The sequence below is a fragment of the Lepidochelys kempii genome, chromosome 15, assembly GCF_965140265.1.
Source record: "Lepidochelys kempii isolate rLepKem1 chromosome 15, rLepKem1.hap2, whole genome shotgun sequence".
Lineage (NCBI taxonomy): Eukaryota > Metazoa > Chordata > Testudines > Cheloniidae > Lepidochelys > Lepidochelys kempii.
This window is the reverse complement of record NC_133270.1, coordinates 12,961,193-12,976,775: the sequence shown is the minus strand read 5'-3', so window position 1 is coordinate 12,976,775 and position 15,583 is coordinate 12,961,193. Positions and strand designations below refer to the sequence as shown.

The following is a 15,583-nucleotide window of genomic DNA, read 5'->3' as shown; positions in this document are numbered from 1 at the left end:
GATAAGGATGATTTTGTTTTTACAGAAGGGGAAACTGAGGCACTGAGTGGTTAAAGTCATTTCCCCATGTCACTCAGAGCCAGGTCTCCTGACTCCCATTCCTTTGTCGTATTCACTACTACAGCTCTCTCTGAACAAGGGTAACAACAAACAGCTCTGCATTTTTTTTCTTGTAGGGATTCTCCTGAGCTGGCAGGCTGTTGGAGGTAGAGGTTCAGCTGTTCATTATCAGCTAGAATTCCATCTTGATAAGCTGAATTCTTGTTTAATTGTCTTGGTCTGCTGTGTTAATCCTCACCCCTCTCTCGTATTGGGCAAAGAAATCCACAACATGAACTGACAGTGATATGAACCCTATGTTGACGTAGTTTCACAGGCAAGTCAACATTTTATCATGTAGGCACATTCATATTGTCCTAGTTCAGCGGATCTCAAACTATGGGGCAGGTCTCCCAAGGGAACTAGGGTAACGTGTCAAGGGAGGCATGAGTTGTATGTGCCTTTTTATGTTTTTGTTTTTATTTTTTAAGAGCTCTGGCTGTCAGCCGTGGGTGGCTGGAGCTCAAGCAGAAGGGCTGTGCGCCATGGGTGGCGCGTGAACTACGATCTGGGGGAGGCTTGCCCCCAGTCCCACTCCTTCTGAGCCCCGAAGCGCTGGGAGGGCAGGCGGCTTAGCCCCAGCCCTGGAGCTTCAGGAGGGCCCCAGCTTGAGCCCTAACCGGGGCCACAACACAGGGACAGGGGAACTAGCAGGAAAGGGTCTGGGGGCAGAGTGTGGACAAGGGCCACACCTGGCTTTTTGGGGAGGCACAGCCTCCGATACCCACAACCCATGCCGTGCACACTTGGGAGGCAGGGATAAAAGGGACAGCCAGAGTCCCGCCACTTGGGCTCTCGTTCTTCTCTGCCCCCAGTCCCTCACCTGGAGACAGCAGAGCTCTGGCTGTCAGCCCCATGGAGGCAGCAGCAGTGCAGAGGTAAGAGTGGCAGTGGGGTGCTATGTCTGCTGGGAAGTGATATTGGTGAATATCACTTTTCACAGTGCCATCCTCATTTCCGTGCTGCTGCTGGACGGTGGTATATGTACTTAGGGGGAAAGAGTGTAAACCCCTATGAACAAAAAGAAGGGGAGCCCAATCAAATAAGTTTGAGAATCACTGTCCTCCTTTAATCTGGAGCTCACACTGCCACATTACAGTATTATATTTAGTGATTTTTTTTTAGTTAATATATTTTATAAAAAAATCTTTGATCCACTTACGGTCTACTTCTGCATTTCCACTTCTTACTGGAAGTTTTGGGTATGCAAGGATTGGTGCTATAGTCCTGACACTCCCCATTTAAAGAAGCTGTGCATGGCTTAAGGAGCTGAAGGTTTAAGGTATTTTAACTGATACCATATTTTCATCTGTTCCGGTAAGTAAAGGTGAGGATATCATAAACAATGGCGAACTCTGGCAAGTAGATTTCTTTGGCTGGAGAATTGTTTGGATGTTAGTACAGCAAAGACGGGTGAACGAGTTTAGAGAATATCCAGTCTGCTCGGCATTGATGGGAATGAGTCCCGATGGGTATGTAATGAGCATTACTGCTGGAACAAAAGTAAAGCAGCTCTGGAGAAAGGGGAATTCCTAGCTCATTGAAACTATTTCTCACTTAAAGCGAAAAGTCTCCTCCTTAGAGCTTGACAGCTCATACTGAATCCAGTATTGTACTCTCCCTAACACTCACCAATCTGCCAAGTGTGTTAGTCAAAGTTTAACATAGAAAAAAGAAAAGGAGTACTTGTGGCACCTTAGAGACTAACCAATTTATTTGAGCATGAGCTTTCGTGAGCTACAGCTCACTTCATCGGATGCATCGGATGCTGTAGCTCAGGAAAGCTCATGCTCAAATAAATTGGTTAGTCTCTAAGGTGCCACAAGTACTCCTTTTCTTTTTGCAAAGACAGACTAACACGGCTGTTACTCTGTAACATAGAAAAGGAAAGCAAAGCATCAGAATGGGGATCTTCTATGTGGATCTGAGAGGAAAGCTTTGCATGTAGTGTATTTAACTGTTTCTCTTCTGAACAACACACCAACCACAGCCAATATATGGGTTAATCCGTTGCAGACGGATGTATTTACCTAGTCCTGGACCCTAATGTTAGTATATTATCCCTCTGGTTCACTCCTTGCTATTCACTTTTAAGCTGCCCATTGTTTGTTAGATATGGGTTTCTCCAACTTTTTCCTAGTCTGGACCAATTTTTCAATACAAAGGTAGACTGATGGGCATCCACCCTGTTCCTCGGGTGGGGGGGAGAGATAGCTCAGTGGTTTGAGCATTGGTCTGCTAAACCTAGGGTTGTGAGTTTGATCCTTGAGGGGGGCATTTAGGAGTCTGGGGAAGAAATAGGGGATTGGTCCTGCTTTGAGCAGGGGGTTGGACTAGATGACCTCCTGAGGTCCCTTCCAACCCTGATATTCTATGATTCTGTGAATCTCATGGACCATTTCCCTTCCCAGGACTAATCGTATGACACTCCTGTGGCACTTACAGCAATTGCTTATATGGAAAAATAATATTTAGGAAAGTATTGAAAGTATTTCTTGCTGTATTTGAATGGGGTTTAGCAGCTGGAAATGAGGAGTAGCAGCTAGCATGATAGTGATAATCATCTTTCCTTGGACCACCAGCATGCGCTCCACGGGCCATCCATCAGTGGTACACAGACCACAATCTGGCAACCTCCATATGAAAGTATAGCACTAGAAATGATTAAAATTAAGGTTGAGAAGGCATTTCCATGATAAACCCAAATTGGTTAGTCTCTAAGGTGCCACAAGTACTCCTTTTCTTTTTGCGAATACAGACTAACACGGCTGTTACTCTGAAACCCATATTTCCAGGTTTCATTTGCAGATTTCCTAGATCTGTAGCCAACTATTTCCCACCAGCACTCCATCCATTTCTCTAAGGTGCTGAGCTAGTTACACTGTCACACTTACAACAGTTAGTTCCTTACACTTCACCTTGAAACATGCACAAGACTCATTAATGCCTGTTTCTAGGATTATATCTGGAATGCAGTGGTTTAAGAACGTAGGTAATGTAACTATCAAAATCAGTAGCCGAACAGCCATTGACTTAAGTGTCCCAAAAGCAACTAATGCTGAGATTCCTGTTTTGGCCCAGAATTAATGGCCCAGATGCTGCCATCCAGGCTGAACAAATGCAGTTGTTCTACACTAGAAGAAACCTTTGTGTCGTCTTCAGTCCCATCAGGTATGTCCTGGTGACACAGGTGAGGACAAATCAAGGACTGGAAAGATTTTTATTATCTGATGTTGAAAATTAAAGACAGTCAAATTCATCCCTGTTGTAATTCCACTGACTTCAGTGACATTATAACAGGGCGGAATCTGGCCTATTATATGTATCCTGAGTTTGGGAATGGTCGGTGATATATAATTCATGTTCCATTGTAGAATATTGTTCTTGATAATGGGCCCAGTCCTCTGCATGGGGTGGGCCCATTTTGTGAGGGTATTCTTCATATTCCAAGAGGCCTTCCTCTATAGCAGTGTTTCCCAAACTTGGGACACCGCTTGTTCAGGGAAAGCCCCTGGCAGGCCGGGCCAATTTGTTTACCTGTCGCGTCCGCAGGTTCGGCTGATTGCGTCTCTCACTGGCCGTGGTTCGCTGTTCTCGGCCAATGGGGGCTGCAGGAAGCGGTGCCAAGGATGTGCTGGCTGCCCTTCCCACAGCCCCCATTGGCCTGGAGCAGCAAACTGCTGCCAGTGGGAGCCGTGATCAGCCGAACCTGCGGATGCAGCAGGTAAACAAACAGGCCCAGCCCACCAGGAGCTTTCCCTGAACAAGCTGCATCCCAAGTTTGGGAAACACTACTCTATAGTATATGAGGCTATTCTGTTCCTCACAACCAGGGTCTGTGCACCCCAGTTCTGCATCTGCTGGAGTAGCTGCGGAATTGCATCCTTGGACCCCATTCGCAGAGTCAGCTTCTCTAGCAGAATGGAACATTTTAAAGGAATATTATTCCAGCTCATTTCTAATGCTAGAAACTCCTTTAATAAAACAAACAAAAAAATTCTCTCTGATCTAAAATAGTTGCTTCAACTCATCAGGTTTGTGACAGGCAATGTGAAATGATCTAAAAGCAATCAGGTGGTGCTACATCTGAGACAGCGTCTTTTGGAGGGGCTGCTGAGATGCCCATGCCACAGACGGTAGTGGGAGAGCAGAGCATACACCTGAACAGAACAGCCCTGCATGGGTTACTGTTCTAAGTACGGCAACCCTGTTCCAAGCAACCTAAAGAAGAGACAAAAGGGCAAGAAATAGACTATTTTTTTCTGCTGGGATTTTTTAAAAACATTTTTTAAAATACTTAATTTCTACTAACAAATTTACAAAAATTATATTTTTGTCAACTTTCAACAGAGATGGCCTTAGGATGTTAGACTACACACTAGTTTTAAAGTATGGTTGCAGAATTGCCAAACCCATGTGTTCCCCAAAATCACAACAGACTTAAAAATAATGAGATTTTAGAAAATAATATATTTTGGGCCTTTATTTGCTTTCTGGATTTTGAGCCATTACGATTGCTGTTTTCAAGCTTTTGTACAGAAACATGAGGACTAGACTATTTTAAGGAAAGCTGGGATTTTTACATAAATCACATGGCTCCTGAAGCTTTAAGAAAAATTCCAAATGTCATGATAAAATTGTGTGAATTGGCAGGACTGTATGTAGTGACCTTAATATGTCTGACAAGGAGATAACCCAAAGCCTGGATCCAAGTTTGGCTCTGGTTTTGACATGAAATTTTGTTCCTGAAGCCCTGCTCTGATTTTTGCTGTACTAAAATACAGGGTTTTTTTTTTTAACCCCACAGATATAAAGGAGCATTTCATATATCATTATCAGGTACAATTGACAGGAGAGCTGTACTTTAGCTGTCCAGTTTAACAAGTCTAGAGAACCATCTTGTTCCATTTCCTGATTATGACTGATGACTAAAAGGGAAAATAACACCACCAGCTGATAGTTGCTGGTTTCTCACAGAATTGTGTAGATTTCCAAAATAAGAGATTGTTGCCCTAAGTAAGATAAGCATTGACTCAGTGCAACGCTTTGTCAGACAGAGATTCCTAGGCCTGAATTTGATGTCAGTTTCACTAGTTTTCAGGGTAGCTCTGTTAACTTAACTGGCATTTTTCCTTATTTGGGCTGCAGTCCTGTAATTGGATCTGTTGAGGGGTACCCTGTGGCTACATGGAGCCCCACGGACAGTGGCGGATTAGCCACTGCGCCAACAGAGCCCGTGCCCAGGGCCCCCCAGCCAATTGGGGGCCCCAGAAAAAATCCGCTGCAGGAGATGGAAACCTGGGGCCGTGGGCAGGGGAAGCCCTTCTGCCCCGACCCCACTCTGCAGCAGCAGTGCCAGGCGGGGGAAGCCCCAGTGTGCCCTCTGTCCCCGGCAGAAGCTGTGAAACAGGGGAATCCCTCCCTTCCTCCCGCCCCAGCACCAGCGGCCACTGCCCCCATCCTCACCAGAAGCTGAGGGATGGGGGAAGCCCCCATCCCAACGGTTCTCTAGACCAGTGCTACTCAAAGTGGTGGTCTGCAGACTGGTGCCGGTCCGTGAGCCATCAGCTGCCGGTCTGCATGCACATTGGAAAAAAAAATTGCTGGTCCCCCACTAGCTAGCTTGAGAAGCACTGCTCTAGACCCCATCCCTGGCAGAAGCCATGGGAAAAGGGAACACCTCCAAAGTGGCCCCCGACCACATCCCTGGCAGAAGCCAAGGGACTGGGGAACTCCCTCCCGCCGAAGTAGCCCCCGACTCTGTCCCTTGCAGAAGCCAAGGAATGGGGAAAGGTCCCCTCAGTGACCCCCATCCCTGGCAGAAGCCGAGGGATGGGGACCGAAGTTGGGGGCAAGGGAGAAAGGAGCAAAAGGGGTTGCACGGCTGCAGTGGAATGGTGGGACCCTGGGTGGAACAGGAGTGGCCACAGGGAAGGGGCAGAAAGGGGTGGAGCAGTGGGCCAGGCTGCAGGCGGAAGGTGTGGAATGGGGGTGAGGCCGCAGGCAGAAACGGTGGGGAGGGAGCCCCCCACTTGTTGTGGCCCAGGGCCCCAGGAAACCATAATCCACCTCTTCCAACAGACTTCAGTGGGTTCCATGCAAGCGCCAGGGCAGATCCTTGTGCCTGCATGGATCCCATGGCAGTTTCAGGGCTTTAACGTGTGGAAACTGAATCAGGCCCAATGAGTCTGTAATCAACATCACTAGTTAGGGAGAGTCAGTTCCCGTGTTCAGTGGAGCTTTCGGTTCACTTAATTTGTTTCACGGACAGCAAAATACAGCACGCTATGATGGAAGGGCAGTTCCATAAACATCATTCCTTGCCAGAAGCGTATTCAGCAATTATGATTGAGATTGTTCTCGCTCTGAGTCTGAAAAGCAACTTTTGAACATACAGCGTTGTTGTGTGTGGTTTTCTTCAGTGATTCTAGACATCCATCATTATGGCATGTACATCCTAAGGATGTTTTAACCTCCCGGTGCTTTGATAACTTTACTTTTGCCAATAGTACTGTCATAAATATAAAGGGAAGGGTAAACACCTTTAAAATCCCTCCTGGCCAGTGGAAAAACCCTTTCACCTGTAAAGGGTTAAGAAGCTAGGATAACCTCGCTGGCACCTGACCAAAATGACCAATGAGGAGACAAGTTACTTTCAAAGCTGGAGGGGCGGAAAAACAAAGGGTCTGTCTATCTGTATGATGTTTTTGCCAGGGACAGAACAGGAATGGAGTCTTAGAACTTAGTAAGTAAGCTAGCTAGATATGCGTTAGATTATGATTTCTTTAAATGGCTGAGGAAATAAGCTGTGCTGAAAGGAATGGATATTCCTGTCTTTGTGTCTTTTTGTAACTTAAGGTTTTGCCTAGAGGGATTCTCTATGTTTTGAATCTAATTACCCTGTAAGGTATTTACCCATCCTGATTTTACAGAGGTGATTCTTTTTACTTCTGTTAAAATTCTTCTTTTCAGAAACTGAATGCTTTTTCATTGTTCTTAAGATCTAAGGGTTTGGGTCTGTGGTCACCTATGCAAATTGGTGAGGATTTTTACCAAACCTTCCCCAGGAAGTGGGGTGCAAGGGTTGGGAGGATTTTGGGGGGAAAAACGTTTCCAAACAACTCTTTCCCAGTAACCAGTTAAACGTTTGGTGGTGGCAGCGAAAGTCCAAGGGCAAAGGGTAAAGTAGTTTGTACCTTGGGGAAGTTTTAACCTAAGCTGCTAAAAGTAAGCTAAGGAGGTTTTCATGCAGGTCCCGACATCTGTACCCTAGAGTTCAGAGTGGGGAAGGAACCTTGACAAGTACCGAGTAAATAGAGCTCTCAGCTGTTTAATAAAACAAAAGACTGTTTTAAAAATGTCTAAAGGAAGGGTATAAAATCAGAGCGTTAACATGGACTGAGTGGGATTCATTTAGCTGGGAGTAGACTCCAATAGGGTATTTCATGTTATTTTTACCTTTTTAATTGTCTCTGACAGTTGTTATGGGTTTTTTAAGAGCTGTGATTATATTTTCTGATGCCCAATAACATGAATAAGTCTGTTCGGAAAGATCCCTTCTGTGTACGCCACTTATCTGTAAAGCAGAATGGGTTCCTCCTCTCCCACTAATGGCACTCTACCAAACTCACTTGCATCTTCTAGCAGCTCAGCTGCTGACTTCTCGGTCAATTACTCATGAGAGAAACTCGCTTTTAGGTCATTCTGTGTTCAGATTTTGATTGCCAAGATGGGCCAACTCAAAATAAAATAAATACTTGGGTCATTTCCTGTGAGGGGAGGATGGAAAGTCCTGAACACTTGTGAATCCATCCTATAAACCACATAGAATCTGTGTGAAAGGGAAACTTCTAATCCCAGCATATTTGTAGAGCCCATGAAAGATAAATGAATGAGCATCAGGGTAGAAAAGGATGGGGATCTTTGCTCACTGAAGTCATTGGCAAAATTCCCATTGACTGTGGTGTAGGGTGACCATTTTGGCTGGGACAGTCCCTTTTTTAAGCCCTGTCCCGGCTGTCACGATTTTTTCCCCTCCAAAAGTGGGCATTTGTCCTGTTTGCTCTTGCCGACTTAATCTGTTGACAAATGTCCACTTTTGTCAAAAAAGCTGGTTGCAGTGCAGAGGAACATGGGGGGGCGGGGGGGCGAGCAGAGACGCCAGCCCTGTGCAGGGGGGAGGCAGCATTCACACATGCAGGGGGATGGCAGGCTTCCAGCAACTGGAAACAGCCTCACGCAGGGGGCTAGCAGGCTTCCAGTTACCAGAAACAGCCTCTTGGGGGGGCCCTCAGGCAAGCAGCTGGGGGTGTCCCATTTTCCCTTTGGGAAATATGTCACCCTACGTCTCAATGCTGTACCACTGAAGAGAGCAGGGTGATCAAACCACCATAGCAGAGGTGCCTACAGAGGGCAACATTCTCAAGGTTCTTATTTTAAAGCGATTTGCCTAAGGGACATTTATGATAAAGCCCAAAGAAGCTAGATGCTCGGGGAAGTGAGGCCTAGCACAATAGCTGCTACTGTGTCTATTAAAAGTGGAAACAAGGACAGCACGCTTGGCTTCGTGGAGTGGCTTACATTGCTCTGTAGGCACCCTACTAGATGATGTAGGAGAGTTGCTGCTGATCTCTGAAAAGGAGACACTCCCTCTAGTCCTGATTCAGTATTGCAACCCTATGGATTAAAAAATCATGAGACACTTAAAAACTATGAAACTGGCTTCAAAATTATGAAATTTATCAAAAATAATAAATGTTGGGTGCTTTTTATTTGTCTTTTGGTTTCTGGGCCTTTGGGGGTACTCTCGGGTCATATTTTCAAGCTTTTCTCTGCCGCCATGAGGCCAAGAAATGTCCTGTTTTAAAATGAAAGCTGGGATTCTGACAATCATCTGATTTCAGGTACTTTAAGAAAAAGACTATATGTCACAGAGCTCATGAGAATTGGCACCACAGTAATGATGAGCTGAAAGAATCCATAAGGGTGGGGGGAGAAAGGAGAGTGTTTGGAAAAACAGCAGGTTCGTAGGGCTCCAGAATCCTTCCTCTACCAGGGATAATGTGGAAACAGCTACGCAGCCTCCAATGAGGCTATGAGTAAAATATCAGATGTAAGCATGTGTGTTTTAGGAACAAGCATCAGCAACAGGGATGCTTGATGCAAATTGGAAAATTGTAGTCAGGCCTCACTCACCTTGAGTTTTATGTTTGTGGGCTACAGTCTGCTGATTTAATCCTGCCTCCCTTTTCTGATAGCCTTTTGGAGTCAACTGCTGCTCCTGAAGATGCATCACTGCAGTTTGAGTCTTAGTCTTGTACTGCTTCAGCTTTGAGATAGAAAACACGCATGAGAGTATCTGCTGTTATAGGCTGGAGAGTTGTGTTGCGTCAACTGAGGCCTAAAAGTTATCTGATTGATCTGATCTCTAATTTTAATTATTTTTGAAAGTGTGTCCTTTTCCCCCACCCCCTTAAGAAATAATGGGGAATGGATCAAGACAAGTGGTATTTTACAGCATGACAGCAGCAGGAAATTTGCAGCTGTGTCCTTAATGCTGTTTTCATTACACTGTTTTGAATATATCATATTTACTATTATCTGTTATTTCCTCGTTTCTTGTGTTTTTAAAATGCTCAAACCTATATATAAAGTTTAAAACTAAAATCAAGACTTACCTTGTATCTATGTCCATTTTATGACTGCATGAGACTGTGTATTAGATACCCATACTGTGTTAAAATGAAATTAGGGGGTCCATTTTTGACATGGAGCCAACTATCTATTAATCGGAGAGATTACAAATCTGGCATGTTTCGAAATGTATTCAGACTCCTTCAGCAAAGAAACCTTTTTAGAACAGTGATGATCTTACTCAGGGCCAAATTTTCTGCTGGTTTAAACTAAACCAGCTGCCAATGGTTCCATGGGGCCATTGCAGCAGAAAGGATCGCCATAGTGCATGGATGCTCTGCCACATCCCCGTTCTCCCAAGAACTCGCTGGTGGCCTGGGAAGGATGGCATAGAGCCAATTACACTAATTCATTACCACCCAAGGATAATCTACACACAGGGGAAGTTCTCTACTGCCAGATTTGCCACATTTTAGTCTGCTTTGTACCAGGAGACCAGTGCAAAGCAGGTATCTCCGGGTTAAGGACCTGCCCTCAATCTTTAACTCATTGGGGCAAGTTATTTTTATTTTTATTATTATCAATTATTATTACTTTATATTGCAGTACAACTCGAAGGCCACAATGAGAATCATGGCCATATTGTATGAGACATTGGACAAACAGGGTAGAATTTTTCTGGAGAATTTGTGGCAAAATCCATGAAACTTCTTGTATTAAGTGATTTTTAAGTATCTTTGTCATCACTTTTCTAGGGACCTGAGGTCTTGGTGGATTCACCATCACTTTCCATTTTTTAAGTCAAGACTGGGTATCTTTCTGAGAGATTATGCTGTATCTCAAACAGAAGCTGTGGGCTTGGTGCAAAGGTTACTTGATGAGCCTTATTGGCCGGTGTTATGCAGAGTCACACTAGATGATCATAATGGTCCCTTGTGGCCTTGAAATGTATGAATCTCAAAGAAGACATGGTCCCTGCCTCGAAGAGTCTACAATCTGAATTGAAAGAAGGGATTGTACAAACCAGGGATTGTAAAACAATAGCGGGAATGAGGGGAGGCGGCATGAGGGTGACCGTGATGAGATCTTGATGTTCCATAGGTTAGCTATGTGCACAGCATGATGGCTCCAAATTATAGTTTGTTTGTTTAAATTAATAAGACTGTGTGGCAGCATAGACGAAAGAGCAGAGCTGTTGGCAAGAGAAATGCACACCAGAGTCAGTGGATGCATGCCACTGACGGTGGGTACCTTAAGAACATAAGAGCAGCCATACTGGGCCAGACGAATGGTCCATCTAGCCCAGTATCCTGTCTTCCGACAGTGGCCAATGCCAAGTGCTTCAGAGGGAATTAACGGAACAGGCAGTCATCGAGTGAGCCATCCCATTGTCCGCTCCCAGCTTCTGGCAACAATTGCTACTAAAGACTGAATTTTGTTATGAGATTATCTTCCCTGGAGAGTATGTGGGTTTGTTTCCAGAGTGAATGCAGACTCAAGAAGGTCAGTTCTCAAAGAAACACCAGTACTCTTTCCCATATGCACTAGTCATTATTGTGTTCTCTAGTCTTTCGATAGGGTGTCACCTACAGATTCTGAATGCACCTGCATATCATCACTGCTTGTCGCACTATCCCCCAGGCCAGTAAGTTCACTCCTTGCAGTGACTCCCAGTCAGGCACTCATAATGAACAAAATTCTGCACTGCAATAAACTAGTGCAGCCATTTACAACAGAGAATTGGCCCACAGGGTTTAGTATTATATACATTTACATAGCATTCCATGTGTTGGACTCTACTGCATTTCTGATCACTTGCATGCCACATCTCTTCTGTTGCTTTTTGGAGACTCCTTGGGGGGGTCTTTCCTGTGTGAATTCTGTCAGTTCAGAAATGCAGACACAGTTCCAAAGCTGAAGGCAAAGGATGAGAACTAATATGTCTGGAAGTAATATTGCTCTTGGCTGTATCACAGAAAAGTCAGTGCTTGATTACTATTTATGTGAACATTTGGTATGAATTTAATTGCCGTTTAATTCAGCTTCAGTGAGACTTCTTAACGTTGTAAGATAACAGTGCTTCCGTGGGGGATGGATGAGATATCTGTGGTATTCTAATGTTATAGCATCATACTGTGGTCACTGTAGCATAAGATTATTGACCGCTATGGTAACGTACAATAGACTGTGTGATCAGTGAGTAAGTAAAGCCCATTTGTGTTGTTAGCACCTGCCTTCATTGTATCCATAGCTATTTCCTTGTTTTTATTTCCCTTGTTTTAATTCTCCCATGAGTTTCTGTTTCTGGGGTTACAATAAATACAGTTGATAAGATTCAGCCATCACACACCTTGTAATCCTATTTGAAGTCAGTGGAATCTAACATCAGGATTATGATGATGTCGTGGGGGGTAAGAGAGGTGAGCGGTGAACACCAAGTTATTTTATCTCCAAATTGCTAGGAAGCTGTCAGCTAAGAACAAGAAATTGTCCGCCAAATCTTAATAATTTTCTCTTTTCATGCCAATTCAGGGATTCGGCCCCCTTCATAACTATTTTAATCACATGGGGCTCTTACTGTGCTGTAGGGGACACCACATTTAAAAACAAGCAAAATACAATTATTAATAATGAATATTTCATAACTTTAAAAAAGGTAAGAGGGAAAAGAATAAAACAAAATCAAAATACAAGCAAGAAGAAACAGTGGTTGCTTCAGTCACAATCTCTTTCTGTGGAGAGCTTTCAACAGAGATTATTTCTTAAGAGTGGGTCAGTCCCTGGTGAGCTCACTCTTCTCTTGGTGAATTAAGACCAAAATATATTATCTCCCCAACTCAATAGTGAGTCCTGTCTCAATATATCATCGAGAGCTGAAGCCGTTTATAGATTGGCAAGAGAATTTTGTTCAGTTGTGGTGAATTCTGTTTGGCTTATAATGGAGACCTAAACAATGTACAAATAGGCAGAAGTAAGTGGTCTTAACTAAGTCCTGTGAAAATTAAGTACGTAACTCAGTTACTGAAAAGACGCTATGTGAGAGTTAGTTACTCATTTGAAATACCAATGTTTCTTATGAACCCATCAACTCCATTTAAAAAATGGTCTTCAATCAGGTTAATTAATGAATATTAAGCATCTTAAATTCAAATTAAATCCCACTGTTTCTCATTGTTTACCAAACGTAATTAAAAAGAAAAGGAGTACTTGTGGCACCTTAGAGACTAACAAATTTATTTGAGCATAAGCTTTCGTGAGCTACAGCTCACTTCATCAGATGTATTAGTGGAAAATACAGTGGGGAGATTTATATACACAGAGAACATGAAACAATGGGTGTTACCAGCGGGGAGAAGGGGGGACCTTTTGTAGTGATAATCAAGGTGGGCCATTTCCAGCAGTTGACAAGAAAGTCCGAGGAACAGTGTGGCTGATGTGATTAGGCCCTATGATGGTGTCCCCTGAAGAGATAAGTGGACACAGTTGGCAAAGGGCTTTGTTACAAGGATAGGTTCCTGGGTTAGTGGTTCCGTTGTGTGGTGTTGGATAATGTCATAGCAAACCTGGTGGCTGAACTTTGTGACTTTGTCCTCACCCATAACTATTTTACATTTGGGGACAATGTATACCTTCAAATCAGCAGCACTGCTGTGGGTACCTGCATGGCTCCACAGTATGCCAACATTTTTATGGCTGACTTAGAACAACGCTTCTTCAGCTCTTGTCCCCTAATGCCCCTACTCTACTTGCGCTACATTGATGACATCTTCATCATCTGGACCCATAGAAAAGAAGCCCTTGAGGAATTCCACCATGATTTCAACAATTTCCATCCCACCATCAACCTCAGCCTGGTCCAGTCCACACAAGAGATCCACTTCCTGGACACTACGGTGCTAATAAGTGATGGTCACATAAACACCACCCTATACCGGAAACCTACTGACTGCTATACCTACCTACATGCCTCCAGCTTTCATCCAGACCACACCACATGATCCATTGTCTACAGCCAAGCTCTACGATACAACCGCATTTGCTCCAACCCCTCAGACAAACACCTGCAAGATCTCTATCAAGCATTCTTACAACTACAGTACGCACCTGCTGAAGTGAAGAAACAGATGGACAGAGCCAGAAGAGTACCCAGAAGTTACCTACTACAGGACAAGCCCAATAAAGAAAATAACAGAACACCACTAGCCATCACCTTCAGCCCCCAACTAAAACCTCTCCAACGCATCATCAAGGATCTACAACCTATCCTGAAGGACGACTCATCGTTCTCCCAGATCTTGGGAGACAGGCCAGTCCTTGCTTACAGACAGCCCCCCAACCTGAAGCAAATGCTTATCAGCAACCACACACCACACCGCAGAAATTAACCCAGGAACCTATCCTTGCAACAAAGCCCGTTGCCAACTGTGTCCACATATCTATTTAGGGGTCACCATCATAATGCCTAATCACATCAGCCACACTGTCAGAGGCTCGTTCACCTGCACATCTACCAATGTGATATATGCCATCATGTGCCAGCAATGCCCCTCTGCCATGTACATTGGCCAAACCGGATAGTCTCTACGTAACAGAATAAATGGACACAAATCAGACGTCAAGAATTATAACATTCAAAAACCAGTCAGAGAACACTTCAATCTCTTTGGTCACTCGATTACAGACCTAAAAGTGGCAATTCTTCAACAAAAAACTTCAAAAACAGATTCCAACAAGAGACTGCTGAATTGGAATTAATTTGCTAACTTGATACAATTAACTTAAGCTTGAATAAAGACTGGGAGTGGATGGGTCATTACACAAAGTAAAGCTATTTCCCCATGTTTATTCCCACCCCCCACTGTTTCTCAGACCTTCTTGTCAACTGCTGGAAATGGCCCACCTTGATTATCACTACTAAAGGTGCCCCCGGCCCCCACTCTCCTGGTAATAGCTCACCTTACCTGATCACTCTTGTTACAGTGTGTATGGTAACACCCCTTGTTTAATGTTCTCTGTGTATATAAATCTCCTCACTGCATTTTCCACTGAATGCATCCAATTAAGTGAGCTGTAGCTCACAAAAGCTTATGCTCAAATAAATTTATTAGTCTCTAAGATGCCACAAGTACTCCTTTTCTTTTTGCGGATACAGACTAACACGGCTGCTACTCTGAAACCAAACTTAATTAGTTTCCACAAGTACACACTGTGACAGATCTTGCAGTTCTATGCAATATCTTTGTGGACCATATTGTATTACATTTGAGTATCACTGTGGCTCAGGGATTGTGTGCCACTCCAGATGGGAGGGTTATCACAGCTCCTCCAGGAACAGAAAGCAGTGGGGGGTGATAAGGTGGAATCGGATTATAAACACTTCCAGAGTGGCATTACCCCCTCGGGAGGCTTGCATATACTGGTTCGTATTGGGTTTTCCAGAGACCAACAGACAAAAAAGCGCTTTTGATATAAAAAGACTGTGGTTAAACTTATTCTGGGCCTTCTTTCTGATCCAGCAGAAGGACATGACCTTCTGTCCAAGGGGGGGACCAACTGTTGTGGAAGGATTGGAAAGTCTTTGGCTTACTAGGGCTTGTGCTAGCCCTCACTTGGGGTTGGTTGGTAGGGGAGCGTCTCCTAGTGGTCAGGGCTTAGGCCTGTGATATGCAGGGGAATTGTTGGTAATAGAGCCAGGGCCCTCCCACTCCACCAGACTCTGATCCAGGGCCCTTTGAGGGCCATCAGTGCTCTGACAACCAGAGATGCTTAAGGTGGCCTCCACGGGTCACTTCCTACCACCTCCCTGCATCTGGGGTAAGGCAGTGTGAGGGTTGTCTGCTCACTACAAAGC

At 44.4% G+C, this 15,583-nt stretch overlaps 1 protein-coding gene across 2 annotated transcripts in view; it reads right to left on the bottom strand.

Annotated features, from left to right (window-relative positions):
* Positions 1–15,583, bottom strand: part of LOC140899000 (uncharacterized) — a 51,116-nt gene that overhangs the window by 9,271 nt on the left and 26,262 nt on the right. For both annotated transcript variants that reach the window (XM_073313712.1, XM_073313713.1), the window contains one exon: positions 9,295–9,427. The gene's annotated coding sequence lies outside the window, so the exon portion shown is untranslated. The remainder of the gene's footprint in view (positions 1–9,294; positions 9,428–15,583) is intronic.